Source organism: Saccopteryx bilineata, chromosome 9 (assembly GCF_036850765.1).
Source record: "Saccopteryx bilineata isolate mSacBil1 chromosome 9, mSacBil1_pri_phased_curated, whole genome shotgun sequence".
Lineage (NCBI taxonomy): Eukaryota > Metazoa > Chordata > Mammalia > Chiroptera > Emballonuridae > Saccopteryx > Saccopteryx bilineata.
This window is the reverse complement of record NC_089498.1, coordinates 44,244,246-44,271,492: the sequence shown is the minus strand read 5'-3', so window position 1 is coordinate 44,271,492 and position 27,247 is coordinate 44,244,246. Positions and strand designations below refer to the sequence as shown.

The following is a 27,247-nucleotide window of genomic DNA, read 5'->3' as shown; positions in this document are numbered from 1 at the left end:
CTCTCTCTCTCTCTTAAAAAAAGGGGGGGATATGGCCTGACCTGTGGTGGCGCAGTGAATAAAGCGTCGACCTGGAAATGCTGAGGTCGCCGGTTCGAAACCCTGGGCTTGCCTGGTCAAGGCACATATGGGAGTTGATGCTTCCAGCTCCTCCCCCCCTTCTCTCTCTCTGTCTCTCCCTCTCCTCTCTAAAATGAATAAATAAGTAAATAAATAAAAAAATTTAAAAAAAAGGGGGGGGGATAGCAGTGGGCCCTTCAATTTGCTTCATGCAGGGAGGGTAAAGCCTCTGAGGCCTTAGGTCCACATCTGGAACATGGGAGATAATATTCACATACTTATTAAGCAACAACTATGGATCAGACAGTGTATCTCTGCTCTCAGAGGTCATGTGCTAAGGAGGATGCCATAAAAAACAGACATAGAACATCATATGATGACAAGTGCTATAAAGAAAAAAAAAGCAGGAAACATGAAGTGACAGGGAGGGCCATTTCAGACAGGGTACTCAGGAAGGTCTCTCTGAGGTGGTGTCTCAGCCATGCAAACAGAGACCTAAATAAAGTAGTAAAATTATATTTATATATATGCACAAACATATAAATATGTAATTTTGGATATGTCTGTATCTACAATATACACACATGCACGTAGCCAAGAACACAGCACTTGCTACGGAGATCTAAGGTGATCTAGTTCGATAGCTAAGAATGCTCCTGGGCCACCTGGGACTGGCATCTGCCCCCACAGATTCCAACACACCCTCTGTGCCCACGAAGTATTAACAGAAGGTGTTCCTTTTTCTTTTCTTTTCCATACTTGGCAGCGTACCACAGACATGGAAGGCGCTCCTACCAGGATCTTATTGCCCCTTTGTCACTATACAATGTTCCATTGTACAGACAACCTGTCTGACTCATCCAGTTCCTATTAATAGGCACACAGGGTAGTTCCCACCTTTTGCTGACAGTGTTCCAATGAGCCCATCGGGACATAGATAACTTCTCACACTTGGGAACATCTATAGGCAAAAACTCCCAGAAGTTGAACTTCAGGGGCAAAGGAAGGGGTGTTCAAGGTTCACACTGACAGATACTGCCAAAGCCCTGTCCACAGTGACGGTCCCATTGTCCCTCCCACCTGCTTCCCCACATCCCTGCTGTAGCATGTGCTCCCCTTTGCTTGTGGTCCTTCTGAGAGGTGAAAACCATTCTCTCAGCATAATTTTAATTGCATTTTCTTATTATTGTACGATGTTGGGAGTATCTTTTTACATGTCTCAGAGTCATTTCCTACTCCTCTAGGTACCACCTGCGGAAAGTACTGTCTCCCTAGAAAGTCTCTCATTCCAGTGTTTCAAGCCCTCCTACCTCTCGTCAGGACCCCTCTCTTCTCCTCCCCAGAACCTAGACTACCAAAGGACGGGAGCCCAACATCCTGTCACTGCGTTCTCCATATACCATTTTCCTTAACCGCGATGTTTGGACAATGACATTAGCCTCAGAGGGCTGTTGCAGATGCAATAAGGTGACAGCAGGTAAGGGACTTAGAAGAATGGCTGGCATTCAAGTGCTCAATAAATTATGTCAACCTTATTACATTGTGTTAAATGGTAGTAGTCATTTCAGGGTTTTGTATGTAAAAGTGCTTAGTACCATATCTATTGTCAAGTATTCCCTCAAAAGACAGCTACTATTTTTATTCTATTACTACTATCATTCCATTCATTTCCTCAGCAAAGGTTAGTAAAGCACATATTTGGTAGACGAAGTTATACCTTTAACAAAACAAACTTGGTCCCTGCCTTTATGGAGCTGACATCACAAAAGATGACAGACCTTGAATTTGAAAGCTGAGCAGTTAGTGAAGAATGTGGTGTTTCAGTAGATGTTAAATGGTTAAGGAGAGATCTAAAGAGGAGCCAGCATAGGCAGGCCAAAACAGGGGGGGGGGGGTGAGGGAGGGATGACAGGGAGAAGGAGCAGTCTAGGATAGGGAACAAACAGCATGCTGAAGAAGCTGAACGCAGACTAGGTGGCTGGAGGGCAGCGTGGAGGGACCTGCAGGATAAGGCTGGCCTCAGACAGCAGTCCAGGAACACATGTCCCTATTTACAACTGGGAACTGGCCCAGGCGTGGGCATCTAGGAAATAAACTCAGCCAGGAAGTGAGAACTGGAAGATGCTTCCATAACAACGTCCATCTGGAGATCCCTGCCCACAGCTGGAAACATTGAGAATCAAAGCTTATCTAGAGATATACACCAAATTCATTTTTTCCATATACACCTGGAATGGATTACTTAACTTGATTTCCTTGGGGAACCTCTGGGAAGGCTCTGTTCTGTAGCTCAAAAAGTCCTTCTTCTGAACATTCAGAACACAGGACCTATCCTTGGGACCCTGTTCCCTGTGTCCTCTCCTTCTGCCTGTGGGTTCCAAGGACAGTCTGTGTCTGCTTTGCTAACTGGGACCTGCCCCAGAATAGGCCTTTTATTAGGCCTTTTCTTTTTCTTTTTTAATTTAAAGATTTTTATTTGTTGATTTTACAGAGAGAGGTAGGGGATAAAGAATAAGAAGTATTAACTAACAGTTGCTTCATTCTAGCTGTTCACTGCTTGCTAGTTGCTTGTCATCTGTGCCTTGACTGGGCCGACCTGGGGTTTCACCCTGGCGACCTCAGCGTTCCAGGTCAATGCTCTATCTACTGCGCCACCACAGGCCAGGCCAACCCTTCAGCTAATGTTTATTGAATAAATAAATTAACTGTTCTGTTCCCAATTTTATTGTTATTCATAACTTCAGCTAACATGTACGCACCCATATGGATAGGCAGTGAGCTAAGTGACAGCACAGGGCACTTACTACTGTTGTCCATCTAAAACCTAGGGCCCCTCCTCAAGGTCAGGGCCAGAGATAAAGGAAGTTCTTTCATCTCAAGAGAAGGGTGGGAGGAAAAGTGAATACTGAGAGCAAGGCTGTGCATATGGAGTGATGGGTGTTGAGGAATCAGCTTTGATTTCAAGAACTTTCTGAGTAGAAATTGTACAGGGCTGAACTATACCTTAGCAAGGAAGGATGGAAACAGCCTGCTGGGACATATGAGTATTAAACAGATGGCTGCGCTCTGAGTGATTTCCACCCAGCTGCCCCAGAAGCCACAGCTCCCGTGATTTCTTGCCTTTTCAAATATTTTACGAAATAGGTACATGCTTATATACACATGTAAAACTGTGGAAAATAAAGAAATGTGCAAAGAAGAACACAGAGTTCCCCGCGTCTCCCCACCAAAGGATAACCTCTATAAAGAGTTTGGTTCCCTTCCTTCTCAGTCTTTTTTCCTAGTGTGAGAAATGCATGTAAACAGAAAAGGAGAGAGACTGTCCTCCTTTAAAGTCTTTCACTTGTGCATTTCTAGGAGATATTAAATAACTAAATTTTAAATATTTAAATTTTAAAGTGAAAATTATTTTTAAATTGCAAAATTAAGCTGATTTCTCCAAACTACAGACTTGGGGAAGAAGGCTTCCTTCTTCCTCTCTTCCAATTTTTGCTTCCATCAGATGGCTATTATACACCACAGGTCTTCAATCCTACTGTGCCTGACCATCAGAACAGGATATAATAACTGCATGGCCAGTATTAATTGAGCGACTACTACAGAAGAGATTGGTTTTTTAAAAATATTTTATTTATTGATTGGAGAGAAAGAGAAAGAGAGAGAGAGAGAGAGAGAGAGAGAAGGGGGAGGAGCAAGAAGCATCAACTCCCATATGTGCCTTGACTAGGCAAGCTCAAGGTTTCGAACCGGCAACCTCAGTGTTCCAGGTCGACACTTTATTCCACTGCCAGAAGAGATTGTTTTAAACATTTTAATTTAAGTATTTAATTTTCTTTTTCAATCCTACCATCATTTTACAAATAAGAAAACTGAGGCAGAGAGGTTAAGCAACTTTCCCAAGGTCACATGGCTGTTAAGTGGTGGTGCTGGGACTTGAACCCAGGGCATGTGGCCCCAAGTACCCTCTTTCCCCTGGTCCACAATGCTTAAGACCCTGGCAACAGTGACACCAACTCTGAGCTTCAGGGCTAGGTTCATGATGTCCCTACTGCCAAGTTTATCATGATTATTCACATCCTCTCCAGACTCAATTTATTTCCTAAGGGAAATGAGAAGTTGCTGGAATTCAGTAGAAGTGAGACAGCCGGAAGCTACAGCTGACCACATGAACACGTGGGTCTCCCACCGGGCTGCCTAAGAAACATTCTCAATGGATGACCTGCCTGGAGGGGCCAGGGGTCAGTTCCTGGGTGGAATGCCTTTCACTGAGTGAGACCACACCCAGCTCCAGATGTAATGTGAAGGCCCCTACCTAACTTCACCATGAAGTGGGATAGAGAACAGACTGGAAAACTCACAGGCCACTACCTGTTTACACGTGAATCTGCAGAAAGGGTTGCCAGCTGTTTGACAGGAACTTCTTTTGTGTGTTTACAGGATTAGTGGGGGTTGGAGTCAATATTCAGTCAGTGTGGGGGATCAGCCATCATCACATGTGACTCTCTCCTCCTCCCCAGGGCAAAACCATGGGGGGGGGGCTCCCCAGGAACTGATCAATAGAGAGTTTGTCTCCCCTACAGGGTAGGAAGGGAAAACCTCCACTTCAGGAAAAGGCTGCTGAGTGCCCAGCGCAGGGAAGGAAATGAGACACAGTTGCTCTGGGTCTTCAATCTACTCTCCTTGCAGCTCCCCACAGAGAGGAGGGCTGATGAAACTGAGGACTGCAAGGCTGTCATTTATCAAACATCACCTGGGTGCGACAGGAGCTCAGTAATGTTTCACTGCTATTCCAGTTTTAGGCTCCGTGTGTGTTTATGTGTGTATTGGGATGGTGAATGGGGCTGTTTGCTGTTGCTCTTGTTAACATTCTAAAAAAGTATGAAGAAAGGTACAGTAAACTCCCCTGTATTTATTTATTTTATTTTTTTTATTTTTTTTTGTATTTTTCTGAAGCTGGAAACAGGGAGAGACAGTCAGACTCCCGCATGCGCCCGACCGGGATCCACCCGGCACGCCCAACAGGGGCGAAGTTCTGCCCACCAGGGGGCGATGCTCTGCCCCTCCGGGTGTCGCTCTGCCGGGACCAGAGCCACTCTAGCGCCTGGGGCAGAGGCCAAGGAGCCATCCCCAGCGCCCGGCCATCTTTGCTCCAATGGAGCCTTGGCTGCGGGAGGGGAAGAAAGAGACAGAGAGGAAGGGGGGGGGGTGGAGAAGCAAATGGGCGCTTCTCCTATGTGCCCTGGCTGAGAATCGAACCCGGGTCCCCCGCACACCAGGTCAACGCTGTACCGCTGAGCCAACCGGCCAGGGCCAACTCCCCTGTATTTAAACCTAGATTCAGTAATTATCAAGATTCTACCATGTAAACTTCATCTATTTCTAATCTGTTCCTTTACCCCATTTTCCCTTCTTGCTGAATTATTTCAAGTGAATCCCAAATATCATGTCGTTTCACCTTTACATGTTACAATTTGCAGCTCTGAAAAATATGGACTTTTCTTATGTACCCATAATATTAGGCTGGTTTCATTACTGATCAAAATCACAATGAGTATTTTCCTAAAAGAAAAGACCCACTATTGACAAATGAATAGGGAAATGGGTCATCTCAGCTACTACTGATGAAGTAATACATTTCTGGAAGGCCTCCTGGGCGGTACAAATCCAAAAAGATTTAACAACCTCTGTGTATCTTCTTACTCCTTTTTCATTCATGCACTCATCAAACAAATAAATAAATAATTTAGAGATGTCTACTCTGTGCCTGGAAGTATCCCAAGCATTTTTTTCTCTCTGGCACAGATGTGGCAATTAAGACACAGAGAGGTAACGTCACTTGTCCAAGGCTACACAGCTCTTGGGTGCCACAGCCAACGGCTGAACTGAGTCAAGGTCCTAGCAAGGTGGCGTTCTGGGTCTTCCACTTGGGAGACCACTGCTCCGGATTCCACTGGGCACTCCCTCCCCATGCTGGTGAATGCTTACTATGTGGAATCTGCATATGAGGGGCATGGAAGAACTCCGGCTCACCTTTCCAACGCCAGTCCAGGATTCTCTACACACTCCTGTCTTCTCTGCAGTTCGCTCTCCCTGACTGTGCCTGAGCAGAATTATTTCTCTTTCCTCTGTATTCCCACAGCATTTGGTGCTCACCACTCCACACCCTGCATTGTGGCTGTTTAGGTGTCCCCTCATGGGAAGGCAGTACTGCACAAGGGTTAAGACCACAGGCCCTGGAGGAGGAAAGATGGGGGTTCAAATCCCTGCTCTGCTACTGCAAACTCTCTGGGATCCTGACAAGCCATTTCCTCATCTCTCTGGTCTTTGATTTTTATCGTCTCTGGAAGGGGTAGTAATAGTGCCACCTGTAGCACTTGGTTATGCAACTTAAGGTCATTCCCAACCCTTCTCTTGCTGCCTCCTGCTGTACAGACATTCTACTTTCCCAGCCTCCTTTATGGACAATGAGAGATAAAAAGAAGTCTGCTGGGGTAGGGGTGTTTATGGAAACATATTCCCTTCAGAAAGAAAAGGCACAGGAACAGACAGCCTTTTCCCCTGCTCTGTCTTCCTGTTTGGGATGCTGTGTATAATGACATGATCATCAGGAGGGGTCAGCCACCACTATGACCATGTAACAACCATCATCAAGTGTGAAATGTCTGCACACTAAGGGTTGGGAAATAGAAAGACAGAAGGCACTGAGTTCTCAAGGGTGTCACTGAGCCTCTCTACCAACCTGGAGCTTGTTGCCTCCACACTTCACAATGAGAGAATGAATCATCTCCAATGCTCAGCCAGGATTCACCAGGCATCTTGTTACCTGCAGCCCACTGTGTCTCGACCGACAGACTGACTCACAGAGTGATGGTACAATGCCACTATGCATGCAAAGTGCTTAGCACACTGTTGGCACTCACTCTATGTTGGTTCAAGATTATTACCATTTTCACAATTAGCTGCTCAAAGCCCTACCGCAGCTTCTACATCCCACCACAGACAGAGAAGGTGCCAGCAGCCAATGCTTGGTACATTTCATCACCTGCACTGTCACTTCTCTAGGGAACTACAGCTGTCAAGTGCCACTCTGAGGTGGCTGCAACCTACCTTCAGTGGCGTAAAAGCCAAGGAGGAGAGAGGGAAAGAGGGCCCAACAGCTCTATAACATCCTAAGGGAGCCACAGCTTTTCCACGGCTGAAAAACAAGATTAAAGCCCAGCTCGGACCCCTTTCTCCTAGTGCCAAAGGTTCTGACTGCCAGGATCTATATGCACTGGCACCGTCTTTGCCACACCCTCGACCTCCTGTACAACTACTTACTTTGCAGTTTAAAAAAAAACAACAGAACTGTACTTTTTTTTTTTTAAGTGAGAGATGGACAGACAGAGACAGACAGGAAAGGAGAGAGATGTAAAGCATCAATTCTTCATTGCAGCACCTTAGTTGTTCATTGATTACTTTTTCATATGTGCCTTGACTAGAGAGCTCCAGCTGAGCCAGTGACCCCTTGATCAAACCAGCGACCTTGGGCTTCAAGCCAGTGATCTTTGGGCTCAAGCCAGTGACCATGAAGCTCATGTCTATTATCCTACACTCAAGCCTGCAACCCCACACACTCAAGCCGTATGAGCCCACACTCATCTGGGGTTTCAAACCTGGGTCCTCAGCATCCTAGGCTGATGCTCTATCCACTCTGCCACTGTCTGGTCAGGCTGTAAACACTTTTATTTTGGTTTACATACCAACGTTGGCCTCACCCAAAGCATAAACTGCCATGGAATACTGGGCTTGATGTGCTACTGAAATTCTTTTCCTGTTATGCATTAAAACAAAAGTACAATTATTAAAATGTTTAATGTTTATTCATATACCATCTCAAATTATCTAGCAGAATGATCTGACCTTGGGAAACCTGTCCCTATGGCAACAACCCATTATTCCCAGTCAGCACACTCCTATCCCCTTCCTTTGCACATTCTGTCACCTCACATCATAAACACAAAAGCTCAAATGCTAGCTCTGAACAAGCCTCCAGAGGCTGAGGTCTCCCCAAAACTCCTCTATCAAGGCTCTGTTCCCTGAAACAGATTTCTACTTCCTACTTACATTGTCTTCTAGGATGGGTTAATAGTAACAGCAGTAATACCAGCCAACATGCACTGAGGACCTTCTCTGTGCCAGGTGCTATTTTAAGGACTTCATATATAGAGTAACTCATGATCCTCACAGGGCAGTACTATTCCCATTTCTCAGATGAGGAAACTGATGCTCAGAAGGTATTAAGTCACTTGTGCAAGGTCCTACCCATTCAGACATGATGTTTCCAGAGTTGAATATAGGTGACTAATGTTGGTGCCTACCGTCTTAACCTGTTAACTACACCCTGCTGCTTCTAGAAGACTCAACACTGACCAAGCTCTGTGCTGAATGAACAGTAATATTGAGCAAGTCTGAGGAACGCTCCTAAAGTCGGAACACTGGGATCCAGGTCTGCTGATCCCTGCACTCATTTTTACCCTGCACACTGGCTGCTTTGTCTTACATGCCCAAGACATGACAACACACAAGAGGCCCCTGCAATGCCGGTAGTTGAGGCTGGACAGGTACACACTGGATTCAGGTAGACCACAGAAGAACCGCGGAGCTGAAAGTCCCTGGGTCATTCCCACTTATTGGATTCTTGCAGAGGCAGGTAAGCAAACAGGCAGGGGAAAGCGCTTCTCCCGGTGGCAGACCAACGATCAGGAAAACCGTCCCTCATCGTGGTGGGTGAGCAATCAGAAACACCGCCCCTCGTAGTGGCAACACCTGCCACCGAGGGAAAGTACCCACACGGCTCTTTGCCACGTGCTCAAGCACTAATCATACAAAGTGCTTGCAGCTGGAAAACAAGCAAGCAAACCTAACCACAGCTGTTATCCCTACACTCCGCCCCATCAGGGTTGCTTGTCTCACAATCTACATGGCAGGTATCTCCCATGATGGTCCCTGTGCAAGGAGTGAGGTACATTACATCTATATTTCACAGAAACAGTAGAGACTACAGCAGACTACTAAGGCACAAGCTATACCAAAAATGACAATAATATCAAAGATGCCCATCACAATGATGTTTCCCTGAGCACTCAAAGGATGCGGCCAAGTGCCATTAGCCCAGGGAGTTAACTGGAAGCCTACCTCTAGCCCCCTACCCACGGTGCCAACAAGGCCACCCATCATAGGTGGGGGACTGTACAGTCCAGGCCCATGTCCACTGAAGCCGCTGGACTTTAAGGAGGGCTGTTGGGGCAGGCAGGAGCACGTTGCCCTGCTATCCAAAGCTCAGTTTGAGTAAAGTGTCCTTGGGGCATATCTGCAACTGGATGGATGCGAATCTGGGTACTGGCCCCTCCCGTTGAGATTGCTGGTTAAAAATCTGGAGTACCGCCTGACCAGGTGGTGGCGCAGTGAACAGAGCATCACCCTGGGACACTGAGGACCCAATTTTGAAACCCCAAGGTCACCACCTTGAGCACAGGCTCACCAGCTTGAGCATGGGATCATAGACATCACCCCAGAGTTGCAGGCTGAAGCCCAAGGTCGCTGGCTTGAGCAAGAGGTCACTGACTCAGCTGAAGCCCCCTGGTCAAGGCACATATGAGAAACAAATCAATGAACAAATAAAGAGCTCCAACTACAAGTAGATGCTTCTCATCTCTCTCTCTTCCTGTCGCTCCTCTCTCTCTCTCTCTCTCTCTCTCTCTCTCCCCAACAACAACAAAAACAAAAACTCAGGTGCCGCCTACAAGCAGCGTGTGCCTCCAGCAAGGGAGCCAGTTCCCCACTTGTGGGGCAGCTAGCTGTATTACGCTTGCTCGCTGGTTTATCAGCTGCAAGCACTTTGCCTGAGAGGTGCGTGATGAGTGGCTATGCCACGTGTGTGTGGCCTATATAAGGCTATGGGTAGTTGCACTCAGGGGGACTGTGGATGGCAGATTGCCTGCCCGCCACTGTGCAGGGCCATTTTGCTGTTTCTTTGCCTGAGAGGCGGTTTCCCCTGCCTGTGTGCTCATCTGCCATTGTAACACTCTATTAAATGGAATGGTCCAACACTTTCCAGCTCTGCAGTTTCTCTACCATCTGTCCAAATCCATTGTGAACCTGCCTGGCCTTGGCCACTGGCATTATACCACTTTTGTCACTTTCCTTGCTTCAAGAGTCCAGTATACTGCTCAATGATCAGTCCACGATAGACAGCCCAGCTGTCTGTGAAAATCATCCAAGGTGAAGCTTCACTACAGGCCATACAGTTCTTTGGTAACAGACCTCAGTGCCTTTCCATAAGCACTCTGTCCATTGCCACAAGCCCCACCCAGAACCCTCAGAGGTCAAGCTCACAAGGCCTGGCCACCCTGACAGTTCTCTTAGCTGCTACAGAAGCACCTACAGCTACAGAGCCAAGACTGCTGCACATCAGAAGACTAGTGGATTGCCAATTCCACATGGGGGCTCTGGTCCCCGCCCGGGTCCCTGGGCCTTCCTCCTATTCAAACTTGAACAACAGGTCTTGGGGCTCCTCCTCTCCCTTAGCTGCCTCCAACATGTAATCTTGCAGCCGTGCAACATAAGCACCAACCGTTTTCTTGGCAGCTGCCTCCAATGTGTAATTGTGCCACCACGTGGTGCGGACACCGGCCATTTTCTTGGCAGCTGCCAGGGCCACTCATTTCCCCTGCTTTCTCAGCGGTTGGACGTTCTGTTTCAGCTTACGGAGCAGCCAAAGTTCTAACAGGACTATTAGACCTGCCATCTAACTTCTCCCTCTCTGCTCCAGCCACAATCAAATCTACCCACATCTGTTTGGGTAAACTCTACAGGCCTGTTTCTTTTGTTAGTTGGGGGAGCAAGCCTAACCACAGCTGTTTTCCCTACAGCCCCCCCCAAAAGATAAGCAGTGAGTGAAAGAATGAATGAGGTTTTTGGATCTATTTAACAAGAGCACCTACCACCTGTCACGCCAAGAGACCCAAAAAAGATGGTGTATCCCTGCCCCCAGGCATCTAGTGATCTAGTCCACCTGGTCAGAGATCAATTTATGATATAAATAAAATGACCCGCAGAAACATGCCAGGGCAGTTCAACAATCAGACAGGAAAGGGGAGAGAAACAAGAGTAGACTCCACTCCAGAATTTTGCAGGGCATACATCAGAGATGATGTTTCCCTGGCCCTGCCACACAGAACCCTAAGGAAACATGAGAGCTCTACTAATGCAAACAGACAACTTCAAGGCAAACAAAAGGCCAGGTGGGTGGCTCACTCAAGCAACATTAACAAACACAGCAGTGAACCCCAAATCCTCTCCTCTCCCAAGCCACCTCAGTAAGGTCTCAGCATTCCCACTGGTGGGTAGAAACTTAAAGCCCTGCCTGAATGTGCCATTCCAACAAGCAGTGCAGTGATGTACCGACTTAAAAGAATCCATTCTGGGTAAGAAGAACCCACCCAGAAATAAAGTAGCTGTGATCTCTGCTGCGGGTCCTGGACATCTGTGGGCCCATCTGGCCCAGGCATGACTAGACTTAAGGGCTTTAGGCCATTGCCTCTCAGCTGGGGATGATTTTTTCCACCCCTACACAATGGGACCCTTGCACATATTCTGAACTGTCACGTCTTGGAGCTGCTACTGGTATCTCATGGGTAGTGGCCAGGGATGTTGCTAAACATCCCACAATGCACAAGACAACCCTGCAAGAATGATATGGCCCCAAAGTTCAACAGTGTTTAGGTTAAAACAAACTGGGTTTAACCTCTCAAGCTGTAAAAGGCAGTGAGCAACCAAGGACTTTGGTAAAAGTGCAGATTGGGGTTGAGTGTGGGGGTCTGACCTTCTGCAGGCTGAGAAGCTGACTTTTAGGCCCTTGAGCACCTGGCTTAGGTTTCACCTGGGAGTCCTCAGAAATGCAGACCCTCGCTCCCCCCCAACCCCACCAATGAATCAGAATCTGTATTTTTAACAAGATACAGGTGGTTCTCAGGCATATTCTGTGACTGGAAATCCTGGTGGCCCATTCAGGAGTTTTAAAAAATCTTCATCCCAAAGAAGATGTGGCACATATACACTATGGAATACTACTCAGCCATAAGAAATGATGACATCGGATCATTTACAGCAAAATGGTGGGATCTTGATAACATTATACGAAGTGAAATAAGTAAATCAGAAAAAACCAGGAACTGCATTATTCCATACGTAGGTGGGACATAAAAGTGAGACTAAGAGACATTGATAAGAGTGTGGTGGTTACCGGGGGAGGGGGGAGAGGGAAAGGGAAAGGGAAAGGGAAAGGGGGAGGGGGAGGGACACAAAGAAAACTATAATAGATAGAAGGTGACAGAGGACAATCTGACTTTGGGTGATGGGTATGCAACATAATTGAACGACAAGATAACCTGGACATATTATCTTTGAATATGTGTATCCTGATTTATTGATGTCATCCCATTAAAAAAATAAAATTATATAAAAAAAAAATCTTCATCCCTTTGGGGAGGACAGCCTGAACAGATTTTAACAGTCCCCCCTGATTCTCACACACAGCCACGGGCTGAGAGCCAGATTGAGCACTACGCTGGAAGAAGCAGTTCTTTCTCCCTGGCAGGCAGGAGCAGTTACCACACTGCACAGGCTCTACACAATCCCCAATCTCTGGTAACAAATATCCCAACAACTCTCAGCTTCTTGGCACTGAATAACCTGTTCCCCAGAAGCAGGCTGCTTTTTGGCACGTGAGGCCTGGATGTTTGCCAGCACAAGCTTCTGGGCAAGAACTGACTGATATGGAGAAACAGGATTCAAATCCAACCGTCTTAACCGTTGACAAAAACTACAGAATAGAGAAACTCATTTCACTGTGACTTAAAATTGGAAGGTGATGATAATAATAGCACTTCCTGTGTGCACTGTTCCAAGCACAGAAACAATTATCCCCATTCTACAGATGAGAAAGCCAAGGCAAGGAGACACAGGTAAGTTATTTGCCCAACGTAATAGAAGAGGTGAAGCCAGAGCTTAAACCCAGAGTCCAGGGTCCTCCCAGCTACTCTATTCCACCAAGCCCTGGTGCTTTAATACACTCCTCACCTCTAGCACAAAAAGAAGACCTCAGTAATGCCTTACACCAGTGGTCCCCAACCTTTTTTGGGCCACGGACCGGTTTAATGTCAGAAAATATTTTCACGGACCGGCCTTTAGGGTGGGATGGATAAATGTATCACGTGACCGAGACAAGCGTCAAGAGTGAGTCTCAGACAGATGTAACAGAGGGAATCTGATCATTTTTTAAAAATAAAACATCGTGCCTGACCAGGTGGTGGCGCAGTGGATAGAGCGTCAGACTGGGATGCGGAGGACCCAGGTTCGAGACCCCGTGGTCACCAGCTTGAGTGCAGGCTCATCTGGTTTGAGGAAAAGCCCACCAGCTTGAACCCAAGGTCACTGGCTCCAGCAAGGGGTTACTTGGTCTGCTGAAGGCCCGCGGTCAAGGCACATATGGGAGAGCAATCAATGAACAACTAAGGTGTTGCGACGCGCAATGAAAAACTGATGATTGATGCTTCTCATCTCTCTCCGTTCCTGTCTGTCTGTCCCTGTCTATCCCTCTCTCTGACTCACTCTCTGTCTCTGTAAAAATAAAACATCGTTCAGACTTAAATATAAATATAACGGAAGTAATGTAAGTTATTTATTCTTTCTCTGCGGACCAGTACCAAATGGCCACGGACCGGTACCGGTCCACGGCCCGGGGGTTGGGGACCACTGCCTTACACCCCCAAGAAGCAGCTAGGTTTGGCTGGGCTGCTTTCTGCACCTCTCAGCTGGTCTACACTGGAGAAGAATAAAGTGGGCTTTGGGAGTAGAGCATCAAGATTTCGTGTGACAGCACAGCTGGGTCACCTTTGGGACAAAAAATGAAAACCAGTCTTGGCTGGGAAGTCAGCCATGGAATGAAGGGTCTCTTACTTAAACAACCTGCGGTCCCTGAGTAAAGGTCTTGAGAAGGCTGGTAGGAACAAGGCAGGGGCCAGGCCACTGGTCCCCTCATGCCTCTTTGTGGATGTCAAAGTCAGCTCCCTACAGCCCTACCCTTCTCTCCAAACAATGCCCTGGATGAAACTTAGGGCCTACAAGTCCTTAAGTGCCCTGACTGGAGACTGAACCTGCAACACTGGTGTTTTGGGCCCACACTCTAACCAACTGACTTTACCAGCTAGGGCTATTACCTTCTTGAGGGTTCACCAGGATGACATGATCTTGTTTGCTATAGAGTTGTGTGCACCAGAGATATTTGTGGAGTACCCAGTCCAGCTGTATTTCAAACCAACTTAAAGCACAACCGTGACAACAATATAATAATGCAGCTAACATAGTATACTTACTATGTGCCAGAACTGTGTAAGGTGCTTTACTAGTTCAAAGCTCATTAATAAGCCTCTGATGTAGTAACTTGTCTTTTCTTCACTTTACAGAGATAGATGCCAAGGCTTGGAAAGCACCTGTCACTTGCTCAAGGTCACACTTTAGCACTTTATTAAAGATCCAATACAGTGCAGGGACCTTAGCCACTGCCGTGCCCCGCCCTGCCCAGGTCTCCCGGCAGGGCTCCCTGAGACTGCAACAACAGGGCATATCTGGGAAAGTGACTCATGGTTCTGAGGAGATTCAGCCAGGCTGTGTCTTTTTTCTAACTTCTCCTATAAAGAACACAAAGTTTCTCACAACTCCAAAAGTTCTAATTCTAATTCTAGCTATACTAAACAAGCTTACTGATTGGGGTTGATGTTAAAACTCCACATCAGTGTTGAGTAGCCATTTTTGAATGAAATCACTGGTTCTCAGGCTCAGGGGTTAAATTTATTCTCCCCTGGAATTGAGCTTGTATCTCTACACACTTGAAGCAAAGTCTCAATTAATTACTCTTCAAGTCAAAACTACCACATAATACCTAAGAGCAATAGTTGACTCCTACACTTGTACCTGTGTGCCAGACAGTTGAAAATTCCAACTCATTTAACCCTCACAGCCACCCCACAGGGTAGGTCCTGTTATTACCCCCCCTTCACAAATGATAAAACAGGTCTTGAGAGGTGCGCTCTGCCCCGAGTAAGGTTACCCAGGAAGTAAGTAGCAGAGTTCGATTTGAACCCTGACCTGTGGCTCCAGAGTGTTCCTTTAATCACTACCCTATGCTGCCTCTCTAACCTTGATAATGACATTATCAAGAAGATAATTGCGAAATTAAGTTCCGTTTAGTTGTTCATACCACCACGAGTCATTCATTCACTCATTTATTTAGATATGTTTTAAAAACCTGACCAGGCGGTGGCACAGTAGATAAAGAATTGACCTAGGACGCTGAGGACTCAGGTTCAAAACGCCAAGGTCACCAGCTTGACATGACCCCATGGTCACTGGCTCAGCTGGAGCACCCCCAGTCAAGGCATGTATGAGAAGCAATCAATGAACTACTAAGGTGCTGCAACTACCAGTTGATGCTTCTTGTCTCTCTCATTTCCTATCTCTCCGTCCCTCTTACGCAAAAACAAAAACAAAACAATCATGGTCAGGTCATGATTGGGCTAAGGAAGTGAATGTGAGGTCCCTGCACTCCAAATGTGTGGCTTGGGGAACTGAGTGGAAAGGCGATTTTATAACACAGTAAATGGTGAAAAGTTTGAAATTTTCTCTGAGAACAGCAACAAGCAAGGATGTCCCTTCTCACCACTGCTTTTCAACATCAGAGCAATTCTGAACCTTTTTCATCTCATGGCACACATAAGCTAATAACTAAAATTCTGTGGCACACCAAAAAATATTTTTGCCAATCTAACAAAAGAATAATAGATATGATTTTGATTCATTCACACCAGATTGCTCTTGTTCTGTTGACTGTTGTAAATTTTTTTTTAATCTAACAATCTAAGGGAAAAAGAGGTCAGTACCCCTGACTAAATAGTCAGGTATTACATGTTTTAAAATTTCTTGCAACACACCAGTGTGCCTCTTGCAGCACACCAGTTGAAAATTGCTATAACACTGTATTGGCAGTCCTAGTTAAAGCAATAAGACAGGGAAAAAAAATAAAGTATGCTGATTGGACAGAAAGAAATAAAGCTGTCTTTGCTCACAGATGACATGATTCCCTATATAAAAAATCCTAAAGACTTGAAAACAAAAAACTCCTGCAACTAATAAGCACTTATAGTAAGACTGTACGATACAGGTTTATAAAAGTCAATCACTTTCCTAAACACCAGCAATGAACAAGTGGAATTTGAAATTGAAAACACAAAACCATGTATATGAACACCCTCCAAAGTGAAATACTTAGTTATAAATCTAACAAAATATGTACAAGAGTTACAGGAGCAAAAGAATAAAACTATGATGACAGCTATCAAAGAACTAAATAAATGGAGATATTCCATGTTCATAAATAGTAAGATTCAATATTGTCAAAATATCAGTTCTTCCCAACTTGATCTACATATTCAAGGTAATCCCGATCAAACACTCAGCAAGTTATTTTGAGAGGTAAAAGCCCCAGAACAGTCAACACAATATGAAAGGTCAACAAAGTCAGAGGACTGACCCCACCTGACTGCAAGACTTACAATAATGCTACAGTAATCAAAACCATGGTATTACTGAAAGAATATGTGAACAGATTACTGGAACAGATTAAAGCGCCCAGAAATAAATCCACATAAATATAGTCAACTTTTCCTTGACAAAGGAACAGAGGCAATACTGAGGAAGCAAAGACAATCGTTGCAATAAATGGTGATAGAACAAGTGAACAACTACGTGCAAAAAATATTATTCTGGATATAGACCTTACACCTTTCATAAAAGTTAACTCAAAATGGATCACAGACCTAAATGTAAAATGCAAAACTATAAAACGTTGAGGCTCCTGATTCAAAACCCAGAGGTCATTGGCTCTGAGCACAGGATCATCCACAGGATCCCAAGGCTCGCCAGTTTGGACCCAAAGTGTTGCTGGTATGAAAAGCCCAAGGTCGCTGGCTTGAGCAAGGGGACATTGGCATGGCCCTAAGGGTCAAGGCGTGTAGGAAAAGCTCAATGCACAATTAAAGTGAAAACAAATGAAAACATTAATGAACCTGACCTGTGGTGGCGCAGTGGATAAAGCGTCGACCTGGAATGCTGAGGTCACCGGTCTGAAACCCTGGGCTTGCCTGGTCAAGGCACATATGGGAGTTGATGCTTCCTGCTCCTCCCCTCTTCTCTCTCTCTCTCTTTCTCTCCCCTTTAAAAAAATGAATGAAAAAAAAAATTAAAAACAAAACATTAATGAGATACTACCAGACTCCTACATATTAGAATGTCCCATACCCAGAACAGGACAACAACAAATGCTAGTGAGCATGTGGAGCAACAGGAATTCTCATTAATTGCTGGTGGGAATCTTAAATGGTACAGACACTTTGTAAGACAGCTCGACAATTTTTACAAATCTAAACATACTCATCCTACGATCCAGCAATCCCGGATCCTTGGTATGTATCCTAAGGAGTCAAATACTGTGTCAACACAAAAACCTGCAAATAGATGTTTACAGAGGCTTTATTTGTAATCGTCAAAACCTGGAAGCAACCAAGATGATATTTAGTAGGTGAATGGGTACACTGTGTTGCATACAGACAATGGAAAGAAATGAGCTATTAAGACATGGTGGAAACTTAAATGCATATTATTAACTGAAGAACCCAATCTGAAAAGGCAACATAGTATATCATTCAATTTTTTTTTTTTTTTTTTTGAGCGAGAAAGAGAGGGAAAGGGATAGACAGGACCGGATGGAGATGAGAGGCATCAACTCATAGTTGCAGCACTTTAGTTGTTCACTGATTGCTCTCTCACACGTGCCCCAACTGGGGGGTTCCAGCCGTGCTCATGACCCCTTGCTCAAGCCAGCGACCTTTTTGGGCTCATGACAGTGACCATGGGGTCATCTATAATCCCACACTCAAGCTGGTGAACCCGTGCTCAAGCCAGCGAACTCGGGGTTTCGAGCCTGGGTCCTCAGGGTCCCAGATCAACATTCTATCCATTGTGCCACAGCCTGGTTTGGCTCAATATTCTTTTTTTTTTTTTTTTTCATTTTTCCGAAGCTGGAAACAGGGAGAGACAGTCAGACAGACTCCCGCATGCGCCTGACTGGGATCCACCTGGCACGCCCACCATGGGGCGACGCTCTGCCCACCAGGGGGCGATGCTCTGCCCATCCTGGGCGTCGCCATGTTGCGACCAGAGCCACTCTAGCACCTGGGGCAGCGGCCAAGGAGCCATCCCCAGTGCCCGGGCCATCTTTGCTCCAATGGAGCCTTGGCTGCGGGAGGGGAAGAAAGAGACAGAGAGGAAAGCGCGGCGGAGGGGTGGAGAAGCAAATGGGCGCTTCTCCTGTGTGCCCTGGCCGGGAATCGAACCCGGGTCCTCCGCACGCTAGGCCGACGCTCTACCGCTGAGCCAACCGGCCAGGGCGGCTCAATATTCTTGAAAAGATAAAACTTTGGAGTCAGTAAAAAGATTGGTGGTTGCCAGGGTTAGGGTAGAGGAGGGATGAACAAGTGGAGCACAATTTTTTTAGGGCAGCGAAAATACTCTGTATACATAATGGTGGATACATGTCATTATATACATTTGCCCAAATTTATAGAATGTACACCACCAAGAGTGAACTGCAATGTAAACTATGAACTCCAGGTGATAACAATGTCAATGCAGGTTCATCATTTATAATTAATGCACTACTCTGATGGGGGATGTGATAATGGGGGAGACTGCATGAATGGGGACACATGGAAAATCTATATTTCTTCCCAATTTTGCTATGAACCTAAAACTGCTTTAAAAAGATTTTTGTTTTTAAGAAGCAGACTAACGCCTGACCAGGCAGTGGCGCAGTGGACTGAGCATCGGACTGGGATGCTGAGGAGCCAGGTTCGAAACCCCGATGTCGCCAGCTTGAGCGCAGGGTTGCTGGCTTGAGCGTGGGATCATAGACATGAACCCATGGTCGCTGGCTTGAGCAGGGGGCCCCTCACTCTGCTGTAGCCCCCCGGTCAAGGCACATATGAGAAAGCAATCAGTAAAAAACTAAGGAGACCAAGAAGCCACAACGAAGAATTGATGGCTTCTCATCTCTCTCCCTTCCTGTCTATCCCTCTCTGTGTCTCTATCACAAAGAAAGAAAAAAAAAAAAAAAGAAGCAGGCTAACAAAATAAGCCATAAATGAAAAGGCTTGTTATTTTAATAACAAATACAGGATGGGACAAAAGTAGGTTTATACATGTGAGATTGTGAAACAAAAGTTTATTCCTGTATTACTCTTTATTGATACTATATTATTTTCATACAAACAACTGTAAAACTAATTTACCCCTCCCTGTATTCATAATTTTAAAAAATTGAACATTATGTAAATGTTTTTTAAATTTAGACTTTAGTTTTTATTTTTCCACATCTGTAATGGGTATAACACAGCATCTACTGAGAAGATGACGTGAATGACCTAACTACCCGCAATGCCTGGCACAGGGTGAGTTCCCAGTAAATGTTACTTATTATAGGCAGCCTTTGTTTCATTGTACTTTGCTTTATTGCATGTCATAGCAGATGCCTTTTCTTTTTTTCTTTTGTTTTACAAATTGAAGGCAAGACCCTTCATCAGCAAGATTAGGAACTAGCTTTAATGTGGTGATGTGAAATCAAAACAAATAATTCTGCAGTATGGTTTATTATTTCCCGAACCCTGAACAGCACATGGCACACAGTAGGCATTCCCTGGCCCCAGGGGATCCAGCCACCTGCAGAGAGAGGCCCAATTTAAGGGAGGAGATGACCTCCAGAGCCAACGGGATTTTCCACTAGGCAATCAAACAAGCTGGTAAACAGACCTGCCTGAAGAAACCAGTTCTGCAACTTTTCTCTGGCTGCCCTAGGCCCAGTTCCCAGAGCCTGCCTGGGACTTTGATCTAGGAGGTTTAATTGTTCCCCTGATTAGATCACAAGCTTGCTTCTGGCACTTCAGGTTGGGGTCCCACTGCTTTGCCACATTCTATGGGTCACTTCCTACAAATCAACCATAACACGGATATGTGTAAAATGCTGGGAGGAGAGTCCCTCCTGATGGTTAGATTAGTAAATGGGTTTGTGTGTTTGCAAAGTTTTACTGAACATGTCTGTGTTCTTATTTGTGTCTTACTAGGAGAAACAATTAGAAAAATTCTTGATTTCCCAGACTTCCTTGCAGTTAAGTGATCATGTGACTTTACATGGTCAATGACATATAATGGGGAGTGAGTCTGTCGGGATTACCATTCCTGGCCAGGTATTTGCAGGAAGGTGTTTTCCTAAAATGGTGGTGGCACAGCCATCAGTGGCATTGAGTTCCCCTGAGTCTACTATGAATAACTCCTCATGGAAAGGAAAGAATATGCAGTAAAATAAAAATAAAAGCTAGGCCCTGGCTGGCTGGCTCAGTGGTAGAGCATTAGTCCGGCCCATGGGTTCGATTCCCAGTCAGGGCATACAGGAGAAGTGCCCATCAGCTTCTCCACCCCTTCTCCTTTAGCTTCTCTCCCCACCCTTTCTCCTCCTGTACCCATGACTCAACTGGAACAAGTTGGCCCCAGGTATGCTGAGGATGGCTCCATGGCCTCTGCCTCAGGCTCTTAGAAGAGCTTGGTTGCTGAGCAACTGAGTAATCCCTCAGATGGGCAGAACATTGCCTCCTAGTGGGCTTGCTGGGTGGATCCATGTCAGGACACATGCGGGAGTCTGTCTCTTTGCCTCCTGTTGGGCAGATAAAACATATTATGCTCACTTTATTAAAGATGGCACTGCCCAAGTGGCAGCCTGTTGCCCAGGTGATATTAATGTGTGTTGGGGGCGGGCAGGCAGGATCCTTGTAGTCTGGGGCTTGGTTTTAGGACTAAGCCTTTCCTACCCTTTTTGATGTGGGGTGGTGCAATCCCATCATGCCTCAGATAAGTGACTTTGTATTAGAGACTTCCCTGTTTTGTATATTGCATTAAAGGTTTTGATTTCTGCACTATAAAGTGGGGCAGACCGGAAGCTTGCTCTCATGGTTCCTGAGATCAGCATTAGAGGAGAGAGCAGAGAAAGGCCATGTGGAGGAGGCCAGGAGAAGCAGCCAAGATGGCAGAGCGCTGAAGGAAAAGCCAGTTTGTGCAGTTTGTGCAGGGAGAAGGAAGGAAATGGGGAACAGAGGTGAATAAGGCTGGTAAGCTAGAAACCATTGATTCTAGGAAACTCAGATAAGTCATGAGTGGGTTTTGGAGCCCAGTGTGTGTTTTTACTTGCCGCCGGGTGCAAGCTAGGATTAAAGGTAATAGCCCACCAGTTCTTGGCTCCGTTGTTTCATTACCGACTGTCCGAATCTAATGCAAACCTGCATGGGCCAGGCGGCTATGATGGTGGCCGTGGCTACTGGCTTTACACCTCCCCTCCTCTCACTGAGTTAAAAATTAAAATAATGACAATCAAAACAGCATGGTATTGGCAGAAAAATAGACACTCAGACCAATGGAACAGAATAGAAAACCCAGAAATAAAACCACATATATATAGTCAAATAATTTTTGATAAAGGGGCCAACAACACACAATGGAGAAAAGAAAGCCTCTTCAATAAATGGTGCTGGGAAAACTGGAAAGCCACATGCAAAAGAATGAAACTGGACTACAGTCTGTCCCCCTGTACTAAAATTAACTCAAAATGGATCAAAGATCTAAACATAAGACCTGAAACAATTAAGTGCATAGAAGAAGACATAGGTACTAAACTCATGGACCTGGGTTTTAAAGAGCATTTTATGAATTTGACTCCAATGGCAAGAGAAGTGAAGGCAAAAATTAATGAATGGGACTACATCAGACTAAGACAGGGGTCTCAAACTCGCGGCCTGCGCACCAAACAATTTTGTGCGGCCCACAGACTAATCCACAAACTACAGTTTCTGGTCGTTTTGTGACACTGAAAAGTGTTGCATAACAGTTGCCTTTTGTAGACCTAGTGCGGCCCGCCGAACGGCTGTGATCTTGCTCTGCGGCCCACATGCTGAGTTGAGTTTGAGACCCCTGGACTAAGAAGTTTTTGCTCAGCAAGAGAAACTGAAACAAAATAAACAGACAGCCAACTAAATGGGAAATGATATTTTCAAACAACAGCTCAGATAAGGGCCTAATATCCAAAATATACAAAGAACTCATAAAACTCAACAACAAACAAATAATCCAATAAAAAAATGGGAAGAGGACATGAACAGACACTTCTCCCAGGAAGAAATACAAATGGCCAACAGATATATGAAAAGATGCTCATCTTCGTTAGTTATTAGAGAAATGCAAATCAAAACTACAATGAGATACCACCTCACACCTGTTAGATTAGCTATTATTAACAAGACAGGTAATAACAAATGTTGGAGAGGCTGTGGAGAAAAAGGAACCCTCATACACTGTTGGTGGGAATGTAAAGTAGTACAACCATTATGGAAGAAAGTGTTTTTGAGGAACCACCAAAACTGAAAATAGAACTACCTTATGACCCAGCAATCCCTCTACTGGGTATATACCCCAAAAACTCAGAAACATTGATACGTAAAGACACATGCAGCCCCATGTTCATTGCAGCATTGTTCACAGTGGCCAGGACATGGAAACAACCAAAAAGCCCGTCAATAGATGACTGGATAAAGAAGATGTGGCACATATACACTATGGAATACTACTCAGCCATAAGAAATGATGAGATCGGATCATTTACAGCAAAATGGTGGGATCTTGATAACATTATACAAAGTGAAATAAGTAAATCAGAAAAAACCAGGAACTGCATTATTCCATATGTAGGTGGGACATAAAAGTGAAACTAAGAGACATTAATAAGAGTGTGGTGGTTACGGGGGGAGGGGGGAGAGGGAGAGGGAAAGGGGGAGAGGGAGGGGCACAAAGAAAACTAGATAGAAGGTGACAGAGGACAATCTGACTTTGGGTGATGGGTATGCAACATAATTGAACGACAAGATAACCTGGAGTTGTTATCTTTGAATATATGTATCCTGATTTATTGATGTTGCCCCATTAAAAATAAATTTAAAAAAAATTAAAATAATAGTAATTAGTAATAATAACTGGCATCCACTCATGTCACTACTTGCTGTACACTGTTTTAAGTGCAATACAAATGTTAACTCATTTCCTCCTCAGCACGGGACCAAGATGCATCTCCAATTATACATAGATGACAGAAGTTAAATACAGAGAGGTTAAGCAATTGGCCCAACATGAACAGTAAGTGGCAGAGGGGTTATAAGAACCCAGGTGATCAAGCTCCCTAATCAAAATTCTTCACTGTGGCCGTGGTCGGGTAGTTCAGTTCATTAGAGTGTCATCCTGATACCCAAGGTTGCAGGTTGATCCTGGTCAGGGCACATACAAAAATCAACCAATGAATGCATAAATAAGAACAACAACAAATGGATGTTTGTCCCCTCCCCACCTTCCTCTCTCTCTAAAATCAATTAAAAACAAAACAAAAACCCTCTTCACTGTAAGCTACACTAATAAGTATGAGCCCAGGCCAGCCCTGTGAAAATAACCAAAGCTATCACTACCAGGCACTGAGCACTTAATAAGTAGCAACCTTGGAACTAAGTGCAGTCAGTGTGTGTATTATCCTCTAAACACCCACTGTGGTTAGTACCATGACTGGGTCCACTGAAAAGACGTGATGTGACTGGTCATATGGCTGGTAAAAACTGTGGAGGCCAGAGGAACAGGCCTGCAAATCCCTAGACTCCAGATCTTTTATTATTAGCCAGTCAATTACCTGCTTTCAAGGACATCCTTGGCCTCCCCTTGGCCACATGTGATAAAGGCCACATGTACCTGCTACAGAGAAAAGAGGGCACGGAAGGAAACAGAGCAGAACCCCACACCCAGGTGCTCCTAGAATCAAATTCATGGTCCTTCCCTTCATCAGGCCCAATCGGCCAGAACAGGCCCTTCCTCCCTTGCTTTAGCCTCACAGGCCCCTTCCCGCTGCTCTGCTCTGGAGGAAGCCACTCAGCTGGATAAAGAGTTATCTCCAAGATGTGCTGTTGAGTTAAAATAAATAAAGTGCAAGACAGGGTGTGGAGAAGGCTATGTTTAGTATAAGAAAGGAGGGGAAGATAAAAGTAGATATTCCTATTGGTATTTAAAAAAAAATTAGAAGGATATGCAGGACACTAATACAAATGATTACTCAAGAGGTGGACGAACAAGGTGGGCAGGGAAAGGGTAGGAGAGGAGAGACAGACCTGTCAGGGTGTATGTCTACACATGTGCACAGAGAATTGACTTTTGAAGTATATAAAGGCATGATCTACTTTTTATAAAGTGTCACAAATAGAAACAAAGCAGGGTTAATGGGCATAGGCTCCGAGAAAGCCTGTGATTGTAGACATGAATAAAACCATGTGTGGGACTGCAGGATAATGTCCAACTCTCCCACTGGCCTGTGGATTCCTGAGGGCAAGCCTAGACCTGCTCTGGCTGCCAGCCAGGGACCTGCACACAGCCCCAAGAAATGCTCAAAGTGAGCATGAGCGGATGTACCAACCAACCCACCTCCGGCCACACACCTGGGCTTGGCCCACAGCTTGCAGCTGAGCCCTGTTTCCATGAAATAAAATTACTGGGTGAGGAAGGGAACACAGTCACTAGAACAAGAAATGTGCTCTAAGACATAGTGCTGAAAGAAAGTGTGCAGTGCAAGGATTGGCGAACTTTTCTGTAAAGAGCCAGATAGTAAACACTTGAAGTTTAGGGGGCATATGGTCTATGTTGCAACTGCTCAACTCTGCTGTTACAGTGTGAAAGCAGTCACAGACAATGCATAACTGAGTGAGCATGGTGGTGCTCTAGTAGAACTTCATTCATGGACACTAAAACCTGAAGCTCATAAAATTTAAAAAATCTTTTTTCAAACATTAAAAATTACAAACACTATTCTTAGTTCCTGTGTTATACAAAAACTGGCAGCAAACCAAATGTGGTCCACAGACTATAGTCTGCTGCCCTTGTTTTTCAACCACCGGTCTACAGACCAGTGCTGGTATTATAGACTCTATAATCTTCATGGAACATCAAGGTGGTTAACCCTTTCAATGACCGGCACACAATTTCTGGCAGTTGAAAACCACTGGTGTAGCATGTGACTACCATGTTTATATATTTGTTGTATATTGTATAGAGCAGTAGTAGTCCCCAACCTTTTTTGGGCCACGGACCGGTTTAATGTCAGAAAATATTTTCACAGACTGGCCTTTAGGGTGGGACAGATAAATGTATCACGTGACCAAGACAAGCGTCAAGAGGGAGTCTGACAGAGGGAATCTGGTCATTTTAAAAAAATAAAACATTGTTCAGACTTAAATATAAATAAAACGGAAATAATGTAAGTTATTTATTCTTTCTCTGCAGACTGGTACCAAATAGCCCACAGACCGCTACCGGTCCGTGGTCCAGGGGTTGGGGACCACTGGTATAGAGAACTTCTAAAAGAAGACTGGTCACAGTGGCTGCTTCTGTGGAGGGCCCAGGGATGGAAAGGAAGTTGACTTTTAAATAATGTACCGTGTGCAAATTAATAAAATACTGTTTTAAAGTTAGTACCAGCTGGACTATGGGGTCGCTGGCTTGAACACAAGATCACTGACATGATCCCATGGTTGCTGGCCTGAGCCCAAAGGTCGCTAGCTTGAGTCCAAGGTCACTGGCCTGAGCAAGGGGTCACTGACTCAGCTGAAGTGCCCCCCACCATCAAAGCAGGTGTGAGAAAGCCATCAATGAACAACTAAAGTGCCACAACAATAAGTTGATGCTTCTCATCTCCCTCCTTTCCTGTCTGTCCCTCTGCCAGTCTTCTCTCTCTTGCTTAAAAAAAAAAAAAAAGTTAGTATTAAAGTGAGAAAGGAGGCTGTGTATGAAGTTAACAGCCAAAGCTCTACAGTAAGAGATCATGGCCAACATCCCAATCCTCTTCCTCACTTACTGTGCATCCAACAGATAGTTGTTTTACCTCTCTGAGCCTTATAGCACCATGGAGATGAGATTAGCATTGGTCTCCTAAGCTGTTATGAGAATTACATGGATTTTGTGTATTGTCAGACACCTGGACAGTGCTGGCTACTGTTATCTTTCTTATTATGAGTCATTCATGGGAAAAAGCCCCTCTCTGAAGGGAAACCTGAAACATAACTGCGGCTATGAACTTTCCCTTGAAAGCCTGCCCAGTCCCACAGCAAGTCATTCAACTGTCCATATAATAGATGCCTTGTGGCGTGAGGAAACTCATTTGTATTAGTAACCACATTCCATGAAGATATCTCCTGGAGCCACATCAGCACATCCTGTTCAATGGAGAAGGTAGCCAGCTCTCCAGGTCTGCATCTGTCCCTGACTGTCACACGTCAGGGCCGTGCACTCATGGGATCATTAAGTGGCCATTTATTAAACACCTACTGTGTACAAGGGCAAGCAGGTAGACACCCCTGAGCACCTCACTCTGGAGGCTGCAGATGCAAACACGAGCTTCTTTTAAAATCACTGGTGGGACCACAGAGTAGATGCTTTGGTTGTGTGCTCCCATAAGCCCCTTGCATTTCTCCGTGTTTATTCATTCAACAAATATTTACTGATCTCCTAAGGGCCAGGCATTGTTCTAGGCACTTGGTCTTAACAGGAACCTTTATTCTCCAGCTGTTTCCCCCTAAACTTTAAGACCTGTCAGTAAGGGACTGGGAAATCACAATCTTTTCTGTGTCTGTGCTCAGCCCAAGTCATGGCAAAAAGCAGGGAAATACCCAACATTCATTAGGTCAAATTACTGAACATGGAGAACATATGGTATCTGAGCCTATCTAGTGGCTCTGCCCCAACTTTTGGTGATAGCAGTCCATTTTTCCTGGGGACAACCATTCCTCCTCAATTCCTCCTCTGTGGGGGATCCTGCCCACTCACATGACCCAGCTAGGCTGTTCTACCTGAGAATTAGAATTTCAAGCTGCTGCCTGACCTGTGGTGGCGCAGTGGATAAACTGTAGACCTGGAA

The 27,247-nt window shown here is 45.2% G+C and overlaps 1 protein-coding gene across 7 annotated transcripts in view; it reads right to left on the bottom strand.

Annotated features, from left to right (window-relative positions):
* The window catches only part of SIPA1L3 (signal induced proliferation associated 1 like 3), a 337,072-nt gene that overhangs the window by 224,600 nt on the left and 85,225 nt on the right, over positions 1 to 27,247 (bottom strand). For 5 of the 7 annotated variants that reach the window (XM_066242143.1, XM_066242139.1, XM_066242137.1 and 2 more), the window contains exon 2: positions 17,231 to 17,371. The exons of 1 other annotated variant lie outside the window; for it this stretch is intronic. The gene's annotated coding sequence lies outside the window, so the exon portion shown is untranslated. Of the gene's footprint in view, positions 1 to 6,090; positions 6,109 to 17,230; positions 17,372 to 27,247 lie in introns of those variants that run through there. One more of the 7 variants, XM_066242141.1, reaches the window with a different exon arrangement.